Source organism: Stenella coeruleoalba (assembly GCF_951394435.1).
Source record: "Stenella coeruleoalba genome assembly, chromosome: 18".
Lineage (NCBI taxonomy): Eukaryota > Metazoa > Chordata > Mammalia > Artiodactyla > Delphinidae > Stenella > Stenella coeruleoalba.
This window is the reverse complement of record NC_137164.1, coordinates 70,251,098-70,265,396: the sequence shown is the minus strand read 5'-3', so window position 1 is coordinate 70,265,396 and position 14,299 is coordinate 70,251,098. Positions and strand designations below refer to the sequence as shown.

The 14,299-nt window shown below is 38.6% G+C and overlaps 1 long non-coding RNA gene across 1 annotated transcript in view; it reads left to right on the top strand.

Moving 5' to 3' along the window:
* LOC307176884 overlaps positions 1-12,270 on the top strand; it is a 47,197-nt gene extending 34,927 nt beyond the window's left edge. Inside the window, exons 2-3 of the long non-coding RNA XR_013824931.1 lie at positions 8,307-8,412; positions 10,245-12,270. This is a non-coding gene — a long non-coding RNA (uncharacterized lncRNA). The remainder of the gene's footprint in view (positions 1-8,306; positions 8,413-10,244) is intronic.
* The last annotated feature ends 2,029 nt before the right edge of the window (positions 12,271-14,299 follow it).

The following is a 14,299-nucleotide window of genomic DNA, read 5'->3' as shown; positions in this document are numbered from 1 at the left end:
GATTGGTGGATTCGCTTTTTGGTTTTGTTGCTCTCTTCCTTGCTTTTTTTAGTTTTTAATAATTTTTTTAATTTTTTATTTTAATAATTTTATTTTATTCTTTATTTTTTTCTCCCTTTTCTTCTGAGCCATGTGGCTGAGTGTCTTGGTGCTCCGTCCAGGTGTCAGGCCTGTGCCTCTGAGGTGGGAGAGCCAAGCTCAGGACATTGGTCCACCAGAGACCAAAGAGGAAATCAAAAAACACCTAGAAACTAATGACAATGAAAACACGATGACCCAAAACCTATGGGATGCAGCAAAAGCAGTTGTAAGAGGGAAGAATATAGCAATAAAATCCTACCTCAAGGAACAAGAAAAATCTCAAATAAACAACCTAACCTTACTTCTAAAACAATCAGAGAAAGAAGAACAAAAAACCCCAAAGTTGGCAGAAGGAAAGAAATCATAAAGATCAGGTCAGAAATAAATGAAAAAGGAATGAAAGAAACGATAACAAAGATCAATAAAACTAAAAGCTGGTTCTTTGAGAAGATAAACACAATTGATAAACCATTAGCCAGACTCATCAAGAATAAAAGGGAAAAGACTCAAATCAATAAAATTAGAAATGAAAAAGGAGAAGTAACAACTGACACTGCAGAAATACAAAGAATCATGAGAGATTGCTACAAGCAACTATATGCCAATAAATTGGACAACTTGGAAGAAATGGACAAATTCTTAAAAAAGCACAACCTTCCAAGACTGAACCAGGAAGAATTAGAAAATATAAACAGACCAATCACAAGCACTGAAATTGAAACTGTGATTAAAATCTTCCAACGAACAAAAGCGCAGGACCAGATGGCTTCACAGGTGAATTCTATCAAACATTTAGAGAAGAGCTAATACCTATTCTTCTCAAACTCTTCCAAAATGTAGCAGAGGGAGGAACACTCCCAAACTCATTCTACGACGCCACCATCACTCTGATACCAAAACCAGACAAAGATGTCACAAAGAAAGAAAACTACAGGCCAATATCACTGATGAACATAGATGCAAAAATCCTCAACAAAATATTAACAAACAGAATCCAACAGCACATTAAAAGGATCATACACCATGATCAAGTGGGGTTTATCCCAGGAATGCAAGGATTCTTCAATATATGCAAATCAATCAATGTGATACACCATAGTAACAAATTGAAGGAGAAAAACCATATGATCATCTCAGTAGATGCAGAAAAAGCTTTTGACAAAATTCAACACCAATTTATGATTAAAACCCTCCAGAAAGTAGGCATAGAGGGAACTTTCCTAAACATAATAAAGGCCATATATGACAAACCCACAGCCAACATCGTTCTCAATGGTAAAATACTGAAACCGTTTCCTCCAGGACCAGGAACAAGACAAGGTTGTCCACTCTCAATACTATTATTCAACATAGTTTTGGAAGTTTTAACCACAGCAATCAGAGAAGAGAAATAAAAGGAATCCAAATCGGAAAAGAAGAAGTAAAGCTGTCACTGTTTGCAGATGACATGGTACTATACACAGAGAATCCTAAAGATGCTGCCAGAAAACTACTAGAGCTAATCAATGAATTTGGTAAAGTAGCAGCATACAAAATTAATGCACAGAAATCTCTTGTATTCCTATACACTAATGATGAAAAATCTGAAAAAGAAATTAAGGAAACATTCCCATTTACCATTGCAACAAAAAGAATAAAATACCTAGGAATAAACTTACCTAAGGAGACAAAAGACCTGTATGCAGAAAACTATAAGACACAGATGAAAGAAATTAAAGATGATACAAACAGATGGAGAAATGTACCATGTTCTTGGATTAGAAGAATGAACATAGTGAAAATGACTCTACTACCCAAAGCCATCTACAGATTCAGTGCAATCCCTATCAAACTACCAATGGCATTTTTTACAGAACTAGAATAAAATATTTCACAATTTGTGTGGAAACACAAAAGACCCCGAATAGCCAAAGCAATCTTGAAAAAGAAGAATGGGGCTGAAGGATCAGGCTCCTGTACTTCAGACTATACTACAAAGCTACAGTAATCAAGACAGTATGGTACTGGCACAAAAACAGAAATATAGATCAATGGAACAGGATAGAAAGCCCAGAGATAAACCTACACACATATGGTCACCTTATTTTTGATAAAGGAGGTAAGAATATACAATGGAGAAAAGACAACCTCTTCAGTAAGTAGTGCTGGGAAAACTGGACAGCTACATGTAAAAGAATGAAATTAGTACACTCCCTAATACCATAAACAAATATAAACTCAAAATCGATTAAAGACCTAAATGTAAGGCCAGACACTATAAAACTCTTAGAGGAAAACATAGGCAGAACACTCTATGACATAAATCACAGCAAGATCCTTTTTGACCCACTTCCTAGACAAATGGAAATAAAACCAAAAATAAACAAATGGGACCTAATGAAACTTAAAAACTTTTGCACAGCAAAGGAAACCATAAGGCAAAAAGACAACCCTCAGAATGAGAGAAAATATTTGCAAAGGAAGCAACTGACAAAGGATTAATCTCTCAATTTTACCAGCAGCTCATGCAGCTCAATATCAAAAAAATAAACAACCCAGTCTAAAAATGGGCAGAAGACCTAAATAGACATTTCTTCAAAGAAGACATACAGATTGCCAACAAACACATGAAAGGATGCTCAACATCACAAATCATTAGAAAAATCCAAATCAAACCTACAGTGAGGTATCACCTCACACCAGTCAGAGTGGCCATCATCAAAAAAATCTACAAACAATAAATGCTGGAGAGGGTGTGGAGAAAAGGGAACCCTCTTGCACTGTTGGGAATGTAAATTGATACATCCACTGTGGAGAACAGTATGGAGGTTCCTTAAAAAACTACTAATAGAACTACCATACGACCCAGCAATCCCACTACTGGGCATATACCCTGAGAAAATCATAAATCAGAGTCAGGTACCACAATGTTCACTGCAGCTCTATTTACAATAGCCAGGACAGGGAAGCAACCTAAGTGTCCATCAACAGATGAATGGATAAAGAAGATGTGGCACATATATACAGTGGAATATTACTCAGCCATAAAAAGAAACGAAATTGAGTTATTTGTAGTGAAGTGGATGGACCTAGAGTCTGTCATACAGAGTGAAGTAAGTCAGAAAGAAAAACAAGTACTGTATGCTAACACATATATATGGAACCTAAAAAAACCCCAAAGGTCTGACAAACCTAGGGGCTGGACAGAAATAAAGATGCAGCCGTAGCGAATGGACTTGAGGACACAGGGCGGGGGGAAGGGTAAGCTGGGACGAATTGAGAGAGTGGCATGGACATATATACACTATCAAATGTGAAATAGACAGCTAGTGGGAAGCAGCCACATAGCACAGGGAGAACAGCTTGGTCCTCTGTGACCACCTAGAGGGGCGAGATAGTGAGGGTGGGTGGGAGACGCAACAGGGAGGGGATATGGGGATATATGTATACATATAACTGATTCACTTTGTTATACAGCAGAAAATAACACATCATTGTAAAGCAGTTATACTCCAAAAAGATGTTAATAAAATAAAATGTAAATTAAATAAATAAATAAATAAAAGCGAGGAGCAGAGAATGAAGCAGAGTGGTGCATTCGTTAATTTCCCAGCGTCTAAGCACCAAGATTCACGTGCAGCTCAGAGAGTGAGGCCAAAAGCCATATTAATCTGCACTATGAATGTTTAGCACTGTGGAAAGAAATGTTACAAGGCAAAGGAAGGAACAGGCTTCTCTGCCACTGTGTTGACCTTGAAGCAACAAAATAGAAATGCTAATTACCATTTGGATTATCATTCTGTAATGATGTCTTTATTATGGTAATCATTAAATTTTAAGTAGAATTAAAGACATTAAATCAGACCCTTAGGAGATGCTACTGCTTGAGTTTGTAAGGATACCTAGTTTAAATGTGTCTTTGAGGGTAAAATGTATATAGTAATTTAGTTTAGATTTGCTTATGAACAATATTGTGCACAAAGAAGTCTAGAATATAATACATAGAAGTGTTATAGCCAGTGCTTTTGTAAAAAACATTTTAAATCCCGTGTCACATAACATAGTTTTAATAAATATAATTTACAGCAATCTTTACATCTTTACATGAAAATAAATAGATATGGAATGTATGGGGAATTACAACATTTTAAATAGGGAAAATGGATTCAATTTATTTATTATTTCCATTAAGTGGCATGTTTGAGTTCTTAGGACATGGAAACTATTATAAAAGATTGAATGAAATATTTCAGTAATTTTTATCAGAGACTTGAATAAGGTTATAATAAAGCACATGCCGATATTTTGGCAACATGTGATGACAGAACTGGGGCCCAATGGCTATTATCCCTGGAATTTCATTATGTTAATTTTACAGACAAATGAAATAATTACATTCTTTGGTTCCTTTGTCTATGTATTTACATATTGGTTTGTTTTTCCTTATTTACATGTGTCAAAATTTATACACACGCATGTACCCACAAGCATATAAGATATGGTTTAAGATTATGAGGTTTGTAATAAAAATATTATGATTTGAATATGTATTCTGCAAATTCTTACCTGTATACTCTTGGACAAATTTTTAATCTCAGTTTCCTTACCTGTAAAATGTAAATAATGACTCTGCCTCCTGAGAGAGGGGTAAATGTATGCTAAGCTGTAAGTACCAGCAAATCTCACCTCCCTGTTCGTGGTCTTAGCCTCTCCTGGAGGCTGGAGGTCTGGGAAATGAAGGCAAACAATCTCTTTTTACACCAATTTCCCACAGATTTTCAATCTGTGCTTCCCTCTCTCTCCCTTTCTAAATTTATTTCCTCTGGTGCTGAAGGACATGCATGGTTCAATCTTCCCTTAAAATCCCAAACTTGAGTTTTGACTACAGAAGGTGAAGTAGGGCAGTCTCCTCAGCTTGCTTTAGTGCAAAGAAATATATTAGCAAAAAGTAAAAAATACTTGGGAAGAGTTTTTTATATGGATTTTGGGGCCAAAATGTTAGTTTAACAAGGGCCATCTTGCTTGTGATTGGCAGGATCGTTAGGTGGGAGGCTCAGCCATGCACAGGATTTAGCTACTACCAGATTCTCTTTACTATTGTATGAACTTCTAACACTATGCCAAGTTTAAAGAATTTTTGTGTACTGTATTGACAGCTCTTTTAAGGCTTTTGATCATGGCAAAATACATAAAATGTAGAATTTACCATCTTAACCATTTTTAAGTGTACAGTTTAGTACAGGTGTTAAGTACATTGAAATTATTGTGCAGTAAATCTTCAGAACTCTTTTCATCTTGCAACATTGAAACTCTATACCCATTAAACAATATTGGCAGCCTTTCTATTATTCTTGAATATATAATGGTATAGAACAAATCTTATGTGACTTACATGAGGTGACAAAGATGACTCAACGTAAATGTATCAGATTCCACATTAACACAGAATGCCAACTATACACGTGTGTATATTGCATTTAATGCTCAGAATTAACTGATACTAGTATTCACTAGTAACATTAACTAATACTTGAATATCATTACCCTACTTTTTACAGATGAAGAAACGTTACCAAAGAAGTAAACCATATTCCACTAGCCACAAAGTTGGTAACTTATAGACAGGACTTTCTCCCAGCTCTAGATATCGTGCTGGTCACTGTCTTTCCATCCCACTGCTTTTCTCATAGTTCACACCTCATCCTTTCTTGCCTGGATATGGACCAACACTTAGATCCCCTAGTTGCTAGTGTATTTCAATCCTTCTCCCCTTTGTGTCCAAATAGAGCTACATCAGATGTAAAGCTGACCAAGCAACTTTCTGCCTATAATCCTACAAGGAGCTCCTGTAACCTTAAACACCAAAATAGAATTTCTTCCTGTTTTTGTTTCCATTCTTAATGACATAAAACTGACAAACAATAAGCAGCACATATGCCAGGTATACGAATTGATGGAAGTATGTATATGTATTCACCTTTAAAACTATCAACATAACCAAGATGCTAAACGTGTTCATCACCCCCAAAAGTTCTGACCCCCATTTCCAAGCAGCCATTAATAAAGTAACAGTATGGTTAGTTTGTATTTTCTAGAGTTTTATATAAGTACAAATCACAAAGTATGTATTTTTTTCTGGCTTCTGCCACAAAACATAATAATTTCAAGTTTCATTCATACAGTTGGGTCTATCAATCACTGCTTCTTTTTGTTGCTGAATAGGGTCCCACTGAATAGATAAACTCCAATCTGTTTACTCATTCAGTAGTTGACACGCATTTTATTTTTAATTTAGGGCTGTTATTTGAAAACTGCTATGAAAATCTTGTAAAAGCCTTTGTACAAAGGTATGCTTTCATTTCTCTTGAGTAAATACCTAGTGCTTATGATAGATGTGTATTTCATTTTTAAGAGAGGCTCAAACTTTTCCAACATGTTTGTACCATTTTATACTTCTACCAGCAGAGTATGAGAGTTCCGGTAACTCTGCATCCTCTGCAACACTTGGTGTAATCAGGCTACTTTTTTTAGCCATTCCAGGGGGTGTGTAGTGTATCTTAGTATGGTTTTAACTGGCATTTCTTGTGTGTGTGTGGGGGGCGGTGGTTATTTATTTATTTTTAACATCTTTATCGGAGTATAATTGCTTTACAATGGTGTGTTAGTTTCTGCTGTATAACAAAGTGAATCAGCTATACGTATACATATATCCCCATATCTCCTCTCTCTTGCATCTCCCTCCCACCCCTCTAGGTGGTCACAAAGGACCGAGCTGATCTCCCTGTGCTATGCGGCTGCTTCCCTTTAGCTATCTGTTTTACATTTGGTAGTGTATATATGTCCATGCCACTCTCTCACTTTGTCCCAGCTTACCCTTCCCCCTCCCTGTGTCCTCAAGTCCATTCTCTACGTCTGCATCTTTATTCCTGTTCTGCCCCTACGTTCTTCAGAACCCTTTTTCTTTTCTTAGATTCCATATATATGTGTTAGCATACGGTATTTGTCTTTCTCTTTCTGACTTACTTCACTCTGTATGACAGACTCTAGGTCCATCCACCTCACTACAAATAACTCAATTTCATTTCTTTTTATGGCTGAGTAATATACCATTGTATATATATGTGCCACGTCTTCTTTATCCATTCATCTGTCGATGGACACTTATGTTACTTTCATGTCCTGGCTATTGTAAATAGAGCTTCAGTGAACATTGTGATACATGATTCTTTTTGAATCATGGTTTTCACAGGGTATATGCCCAGTAGTGGGATTGCTGGGTCGTATGGTAGTTCTGTTTTTAACTGGCATCTCTTTAACGATGATGTTGGCATCATTTCATGGGCTATATGCCACCTGCATAGCTTCGTCATTAAAGTGTTGACTCAGAATTTTTGCCCTTTTTTTTTTTTTAGCGGTACGCGAGCCTCTCACTGTTGTGGCCTCTCCCGTTGCGGAGCACAGGCTCCGGACGCGCAGGCTCAGCGGCCATGGCTCACGGGCCCAGCCGCTCTGCGGCATGTGGGATCTTCCCGGACCGGGGCACGAAGCCGTGTCCCCTGCATTGGCAGGTGGACTCTCAACCAGTGTGCCACCAGGGAAGCCCCTGCCCATTTTTAAAATTAGGTTCTTTGTCTCTGTAGTTCAACTGTAAGAGTTCTTTGTACAAATCCTTCATTTAACATATTTTTTGCAAATATTTTCTCCTCATCTGTATCTTTTCATTTTTTAACTGTGTATTTTGAAGACAAAAGATTTTAATTGTGAAACATTTCAATTATTGAATTTTATTTCGTATATTTTGTAGGTTTTGTCTTATAAGAAATTTTTCCCAAACTGAAAGTCACTAAGATTTTTCTCCTGAATTTTATAGTTTTAGCTCTTAAACTTGAGTATGATGCATTTCAGCTGAAGTTCTGAATATATCATAAGGTCGAACTCGTTTATTTTTTGCATATGGTTATCAAATCATTTCACCACCACTTATTGAAAAGATGATGATTTCCAAACTGAATTACCTTGACATGTGTCAAAAATCAGCTGCCCATGTATGTGTCTGTGGGTCTACCTGGGCTCTATGCTATTTCACTGATTCATTTGTTAACATCTGCTCCAACGCAATTGTACCTTAGTTACTGTAGCCATGTATAAGCTTTAACATAAGAGGGTGTAAGACTTCCAACTGTAATTTTCTTACTCAAATGTATTTTGGCTATTCTAGATCCTTTGTATTTCTGTCTGAATTGCAGGATCAGCTTGCCAATTTCTACAAAAATAGATTTCTTCATAATGCTGTGACCTGTGATCCACGAACAAGATTCTGTAAGATATTCTACGTAGACAATCACATCATCTGTGAGTACTGACAGTTTTAATTTTCCCTTTATGCTCTCAAAGCACTTTATTCCTTCTCCTTGCCTTCCTGCACTGGTTAAAGCCACTGATGAACTATTGATGGAGCTGAAGGGAATGGATGTCCTTGTCCTTGTTTTATTCCTGAACTGAGGAATAGAATTCAGTCTTTCACCGTTAAATATGATGGTAGCTGTAGATTTTTCACAGGTGACCTGTATCACTCTCTTCCTGACATCCTGAGAGTTTTTGTTTGGAATGGGTGCTGGATTTTTTTTCAAATATTTTTTTCTTGTGTTTTGTTGTATGTGTTGAATTGACCGTGATGTCCTCACTGGACTCCCAGACCCATCTTCTCCGCTTGGTGAATCCTAAGGGTTCCCCCTGCATCCTCTCCTGTGCTGTGGCCTGGATACGCTCCCAGAAGGAAGCAGACCCACCGTAGGGCTCACCGCCTTGTTTCTCCTCCTGGATTCACGGTCGTGTGCTGCCTAATGTGCATCCTCTAAAAACTGCTCCTTCGTATATTGTTTCCTATTGTTTAGCTGTTTCACGAGGGAGGACAAATCCAGACGTCGTTCCTCCATCAAAGACAAATACTGATGTCATCCCACTGGTATCCACAGCCTTCTCTCTTGCCAATCTCTAACTTGCAACTTTGTCTTCAGACCTTACAAGCTACTCAGGGATCTCCACAAGTTCTGTATCTTTTCACACTGTTTCCTCTGCCAACTGTGCCCTTATGTACACCTCTCTAAACCCCTCATCCTGTAAGATAAAGTATAGCTGCTACATCCTCCCAGAAAACCTCCCTGTTCTTCCATAAACATCAGGGTCCCTCCTGTGTGGACCCCATTGCCTTGTGCTTATCACTGTCACGTCAGTACCAAGCTGCTCCCCTTGGTGGGTTGTGGCTATTTGAGATCAGGACATCTGTCCTAGTCTTCCTTGCTCTCCCCAAATCCAGTTCATAATAGGAACTGGTAAGTTGAAAGAAGGAAGGAATGCTAATATTTATTCCATTTTTCTGTCTGCTTTGGCATAGATGTGTCTGCATTTTACTGAAGTTTCCCTGATATGCTAGCTTTTAATATTTTTAATCATAAATTGAGAAGTACTTTAATGAGAAGTTGAGAAACCTGAGTATCTTTTGCTCCAGAAAATGAATTATTTTTAAATTTAATACATATTTTCTTACTTTAAAGCTATTTTTATATAAAATTACTATAGAGAATACTTCATATAAAATTACCCTGGGGTTTATTTGTACTTATAGGCAATTCAGCTTTATTGTGATAGAACAAGATATAAATAATGATGAGAGCAAGACAGGAATATTCATACAATGAAGAAGAAAACCAACATCTTTTAATTTGTCTTTGGCATTTAAATTTATGAGTTTATGTGGTGGCCCTCCACAAAATTGCTTTTGCCTCATTGTATTTTAGTGCCAGTGTGGCTTTTGACACTGAAATATTCTTTGGTGTATTCTGTATTAGTCCTTGGCAATAAAAACAATTTATATATCAAGCTGTAGTGCCCCAAACAGCACACACACGGTGAATCATCAAAAATCTTTCTTAATGGTCTCACCTATAGACCTTTTATGGTTCAGTCATTGTTGTTGTTTTTGTTGTATCTTTCCAAAAGATAAGAACAGTACCCCACACATAGCGTTTTGTCCCTACAGAACTGAGCATGGTCATTCTCTGTAGCTCATTCGGTTCAGAATTAGAAAATCAAGACACGCTTACCCTGACCCTCATATTATTTTTAGACATCTATGGCAATAATCCAACTATCCATTTCAATATATCCTTTTATTGTCATCCTAGCAGATACACTGAAGCAAGAAGAAATACTGCCCCTCGATTTTCCTGAAGAATCTGATTTCTAATATGGTCTCCATTGGCCCCATATGTATGGCCATACTTGTCAAGTCAGGCATCTCATCCTTTACACGTGAAAAAGGATGCCATTGTAGTCTCTGCTAATCTCTTCTGAAGTTCTATTTTTATTTCACTGTTTGAATTTTTTAAATCTACTGAAATACGCCCTCTTCCCCCTTCTGCTTAGTATCCTTGTTTTCCTTAGGGTGAGCAGAAAGGGAGGAAACATCATAGCATAAAAGCATTTTCAAAACTATCCACTTCAGCCACCTTATTTTAAAGAAAGGACAAGACACAGAAAGGCTAAATTAGCTGAAGTCTCACAAAGGTGAGAAAAGGAAAGTTTAATAAAACATGTACTTGACTTTTACTGATGATTTGACAGAGTCCTTACGGGAGTTAGGAAATAGCCCCTATTTCCATGTTCTGCTTTCCCACGCTTCACTGAAAGGCAGTCATTCACAGAGTCAGCTGAGGCCGTGGGCACTTTACCCAAATGACCTCATTTAATCCTCACAACAGCCCCATGGCAGATGCGGAAGCTGAACTAAGAAATGAAATAATTCACTCAGCGCTAGGAAATTAATACTTTTCAAGAGAGTCAGTGCAGATCTGTTGGACTCAAAAGTTTTTTCACTGTACAGTGATCTTCCATGATGTCCCCTAAAATAACTGGAAATCTTGAATGGGGGAGTGGAGAAAGACATAGGGACACACAGGGGAAGAGAAACCAGTGATCTTTATCATGGTCTTTATCCCACAGTTAGTTTTTTGTAATATTTCTTCTCAGCGTCAGTTCCTCACATGCAATTGAGCCTCCCAAGGGGAATTTTTTTTTTTTTTTTTTTTTTTTTTTTTTTGCGGTACACGGGACTCTCACTGCTGTGGCCTCTCCCATTGCGGAGCACAGGCTCTGGATGCGCAGGCTCAGTGGCCATGGCTCACGGGCCCAGCCGCTCCGTGGCATGTGGGATCTTCCCGGACCGGGGCACGAACCCGTGTCCCCTGCATCAGCAGGCGGACTCTCAACCACTGTGCCACCAGGGAAGCCCGGAAATATTTTTTTTTGCAACCTCCTATTTTTGTTGAGCCTCACGAGGCCTGGCACACAGTAATATTCAATATATAGTCATGTAATTAATAAAATAGGGTAAACGTGTCTAAATGTGTGAGCAGAATTTCTACATATTTTTGACTTGGAATTAAAATTTATATCCCTAAAATGAGGCAATATCCTTCTATTTTTATATAGACCTGAAAAAATAAGTTTACTTATGATCATATTCGAACATTTCTACTTTCTAGTACAATAACCTGAGATAAGTTAGTATTTAGAAAAATTCCGTAACACGTTACCTTTGCACTGGCTGACACTTCTTCCTCAAAGCAAACTTCCATTCTTGCTTCAGGTCATAGATTTCTTCCTTTTGCCCTGATTATCGCTGCAGACACGAGCCAATGCCAACTGCCCTCCCACCACGCATCAAACAGAGCAGTGGCCATCTCGTCCAGGACATCTCCCTGTTTTTCATGGTCTCGTGCTTACTTTCCAGTACCCACTCCTTCCCGCACCTCCTACTTACTGTGGAACGAAGATGTATTTTAACTTGCAAATATTGATATAATTATACTTTTATAGCTTAGTGTTCTCATGGCAGAATCCCAGCCAAACTTTTAATTTCTCTGTGACTTGTGACTGGTTCAGGAATATGCACACAGCTGTGGAGAGCCAGTGACCCATCTGTCCGCTTAACAGTATATTTGGCGGTGAAGGTAACTGTAAATGTGGCTCTGCAGGTCAGTGTGTGAGGGAGGGAAATGCAGTACTAATACATCGCAGTGACGTTCACCCTGCAACGATACCGGTTACTCAAGTCTTTGTACATCCAGGGCTGCATCACTGACCTGAATATGCATCTAAGCAGTTCAGAGGGAATTAGAGATTTTACCTGTTCCTTCTCTTTCCATGAAATTGACTCACACGTGATTCTTGAAAGGTTTTCATATCCAGTTTGAAACTGAGAGCCTGTTCAGGGTCAAGTTCTGTTTGGTATTTCATGGTCCTGAAAAAGAAAATGAACTTTTGAAAAAAGAATTGGATTCTAGTCTCCGTTAATGGCATGCAAAGCACCAGCATGCATGGGTTTGACATCAAATCTACAAGATAAATTTAACTGGTGTGTTTTCCAGTTAAACATTAGCTTTAACATGGACTGTGAGACTCTACAGTTTCACGAGGGCAAGTTTGTAACCGAGACACACACTATCTAAAACAGGTGGAGACCATACGTAACTTCCCTTGGAAGGTTAATGTCGTAGCAAATAATGAAATAGAATTTACTGGACAAATAAGGAAAAGCCACTCCAAATTAAGTCTTACAATGATTACTGTATAAGGCACATATGTAATGCTTCTTGTTTTCCTAATAATTGCTGTATTTTCCTATAATAAACCGTTACACGGTTTCACAAATATCTTTTCCTCTGCTACTAATGGTCCCATTTTATTGAAATATATCCAAGACTGGACAGTAAATCTGGATGTCAAGCATACAAGGGGACATGCCAAAGCCTTGTGTTCATCATTTACGCAGGAGACGCTTTAAAACTGGGTTTCAATCCAAACAAAAGTTTCATGTACAGAGTAAAACTGCTTCCTTAAAAGACCTGTATCCACGACAGCAACACAATGGTTTCTGGTATTTACTTTCTTCAACAGAGAAGCTGAAGAAACACATGCTAGGAATCTTAATGAGCCTTGGTCATAAGGAACACATCAGAGGAGTCTCAAGGTCACAGAATCAGCAAGTTGTAGTGAATCTACCAACATCATGCCTGGAGCGCTGGCGCAGACGCTGATGGCCCTGTTTCCACAAGTCTATGTTTCATGATGCTTAACTCAATTTTCACAAGAGTTGTCCATCACCAATGATGTCACAACACAGTCCCACATTCAAGAAAGTCACAGTTTCAGAGGTCAGAAAGTCAAAATAAACATTTATTCAACAGGAATGTGTTGTTATCTTTCCCCTGCATGTGTCAGGTCCTTTGTAAAGTTGTGTTAAATGGAAGGGTGAATCAAAGACTGTAGAAATCCTATTAGAAAGTGGAAGATCAAGGTGAGCTTTCTGGAAGCGAGGAGAGGTCAAATGAATGGTTGGCTGTAGTTCAGTAGGAAAAGGAAATGCAGGAAGTAGCCGAGAGCCCTCCTGTCAACATCTGCCTCCAAATGCCGTGTTTGGGGTCACAGAGGGTGGCCCTGTGACTCCACTTCCTGGAGCCCCCTGTACACTACCCATTCAGAAGGAAGCTGCTGAGGAAATATTTTGAGTGTCTATATATAATAAGCATTTCATCCTTTATAAAAAGAAACTTTAAAATTAGTATAAAATGGAAAGGCGAATATTACTTGTGAGAAAAGCTTGGGTGGACTTCGTTCCTTAGCCAAATACCCGGCACTCCCCTTCCTACCTCCACAAGGCTGTCAAGATTATGAGCCTCGTGAACACAGGTGATTAATTGATATAGATTTTATTTTTTGATGCCAAAAAAAAGCCTAAATCTGTGACCTTCTATTCCTGCAACATCCAGTGCACTCTGGCACCACGGCCGCTGCTGTACCTGCCACAGATGCCCTCATCAGTGGGATGAAGGAAAGGGCATGTAACCCTACAACTGAGCCTCTCTCCCAGGCCAGAGGTTACCAGGTAGCCAGATGGCAGCCCTTCCAGGAGACGGCAGACCTCACCTGTCCAGTCTCTTACATTCACCCGGTACTGCTCTCCACAACCCCGCATCTCTCCCGTCCCTCCCAAACTTTTGCACAGTGCCCTCTGGAATTTCCACTTGGTGAACAGCCACTCGGCTACATCATCAACCCCTTTCCACAACATTCCCTCCTTTTTCCTTGTTGTATAGAAAAGGCTTTCCGAAAATAACGGTTCCCTTCAGCACCCTTGAGAGGCGGCTTCTCTTCTTTCCCTGAGGTCAGGAAGTACTCT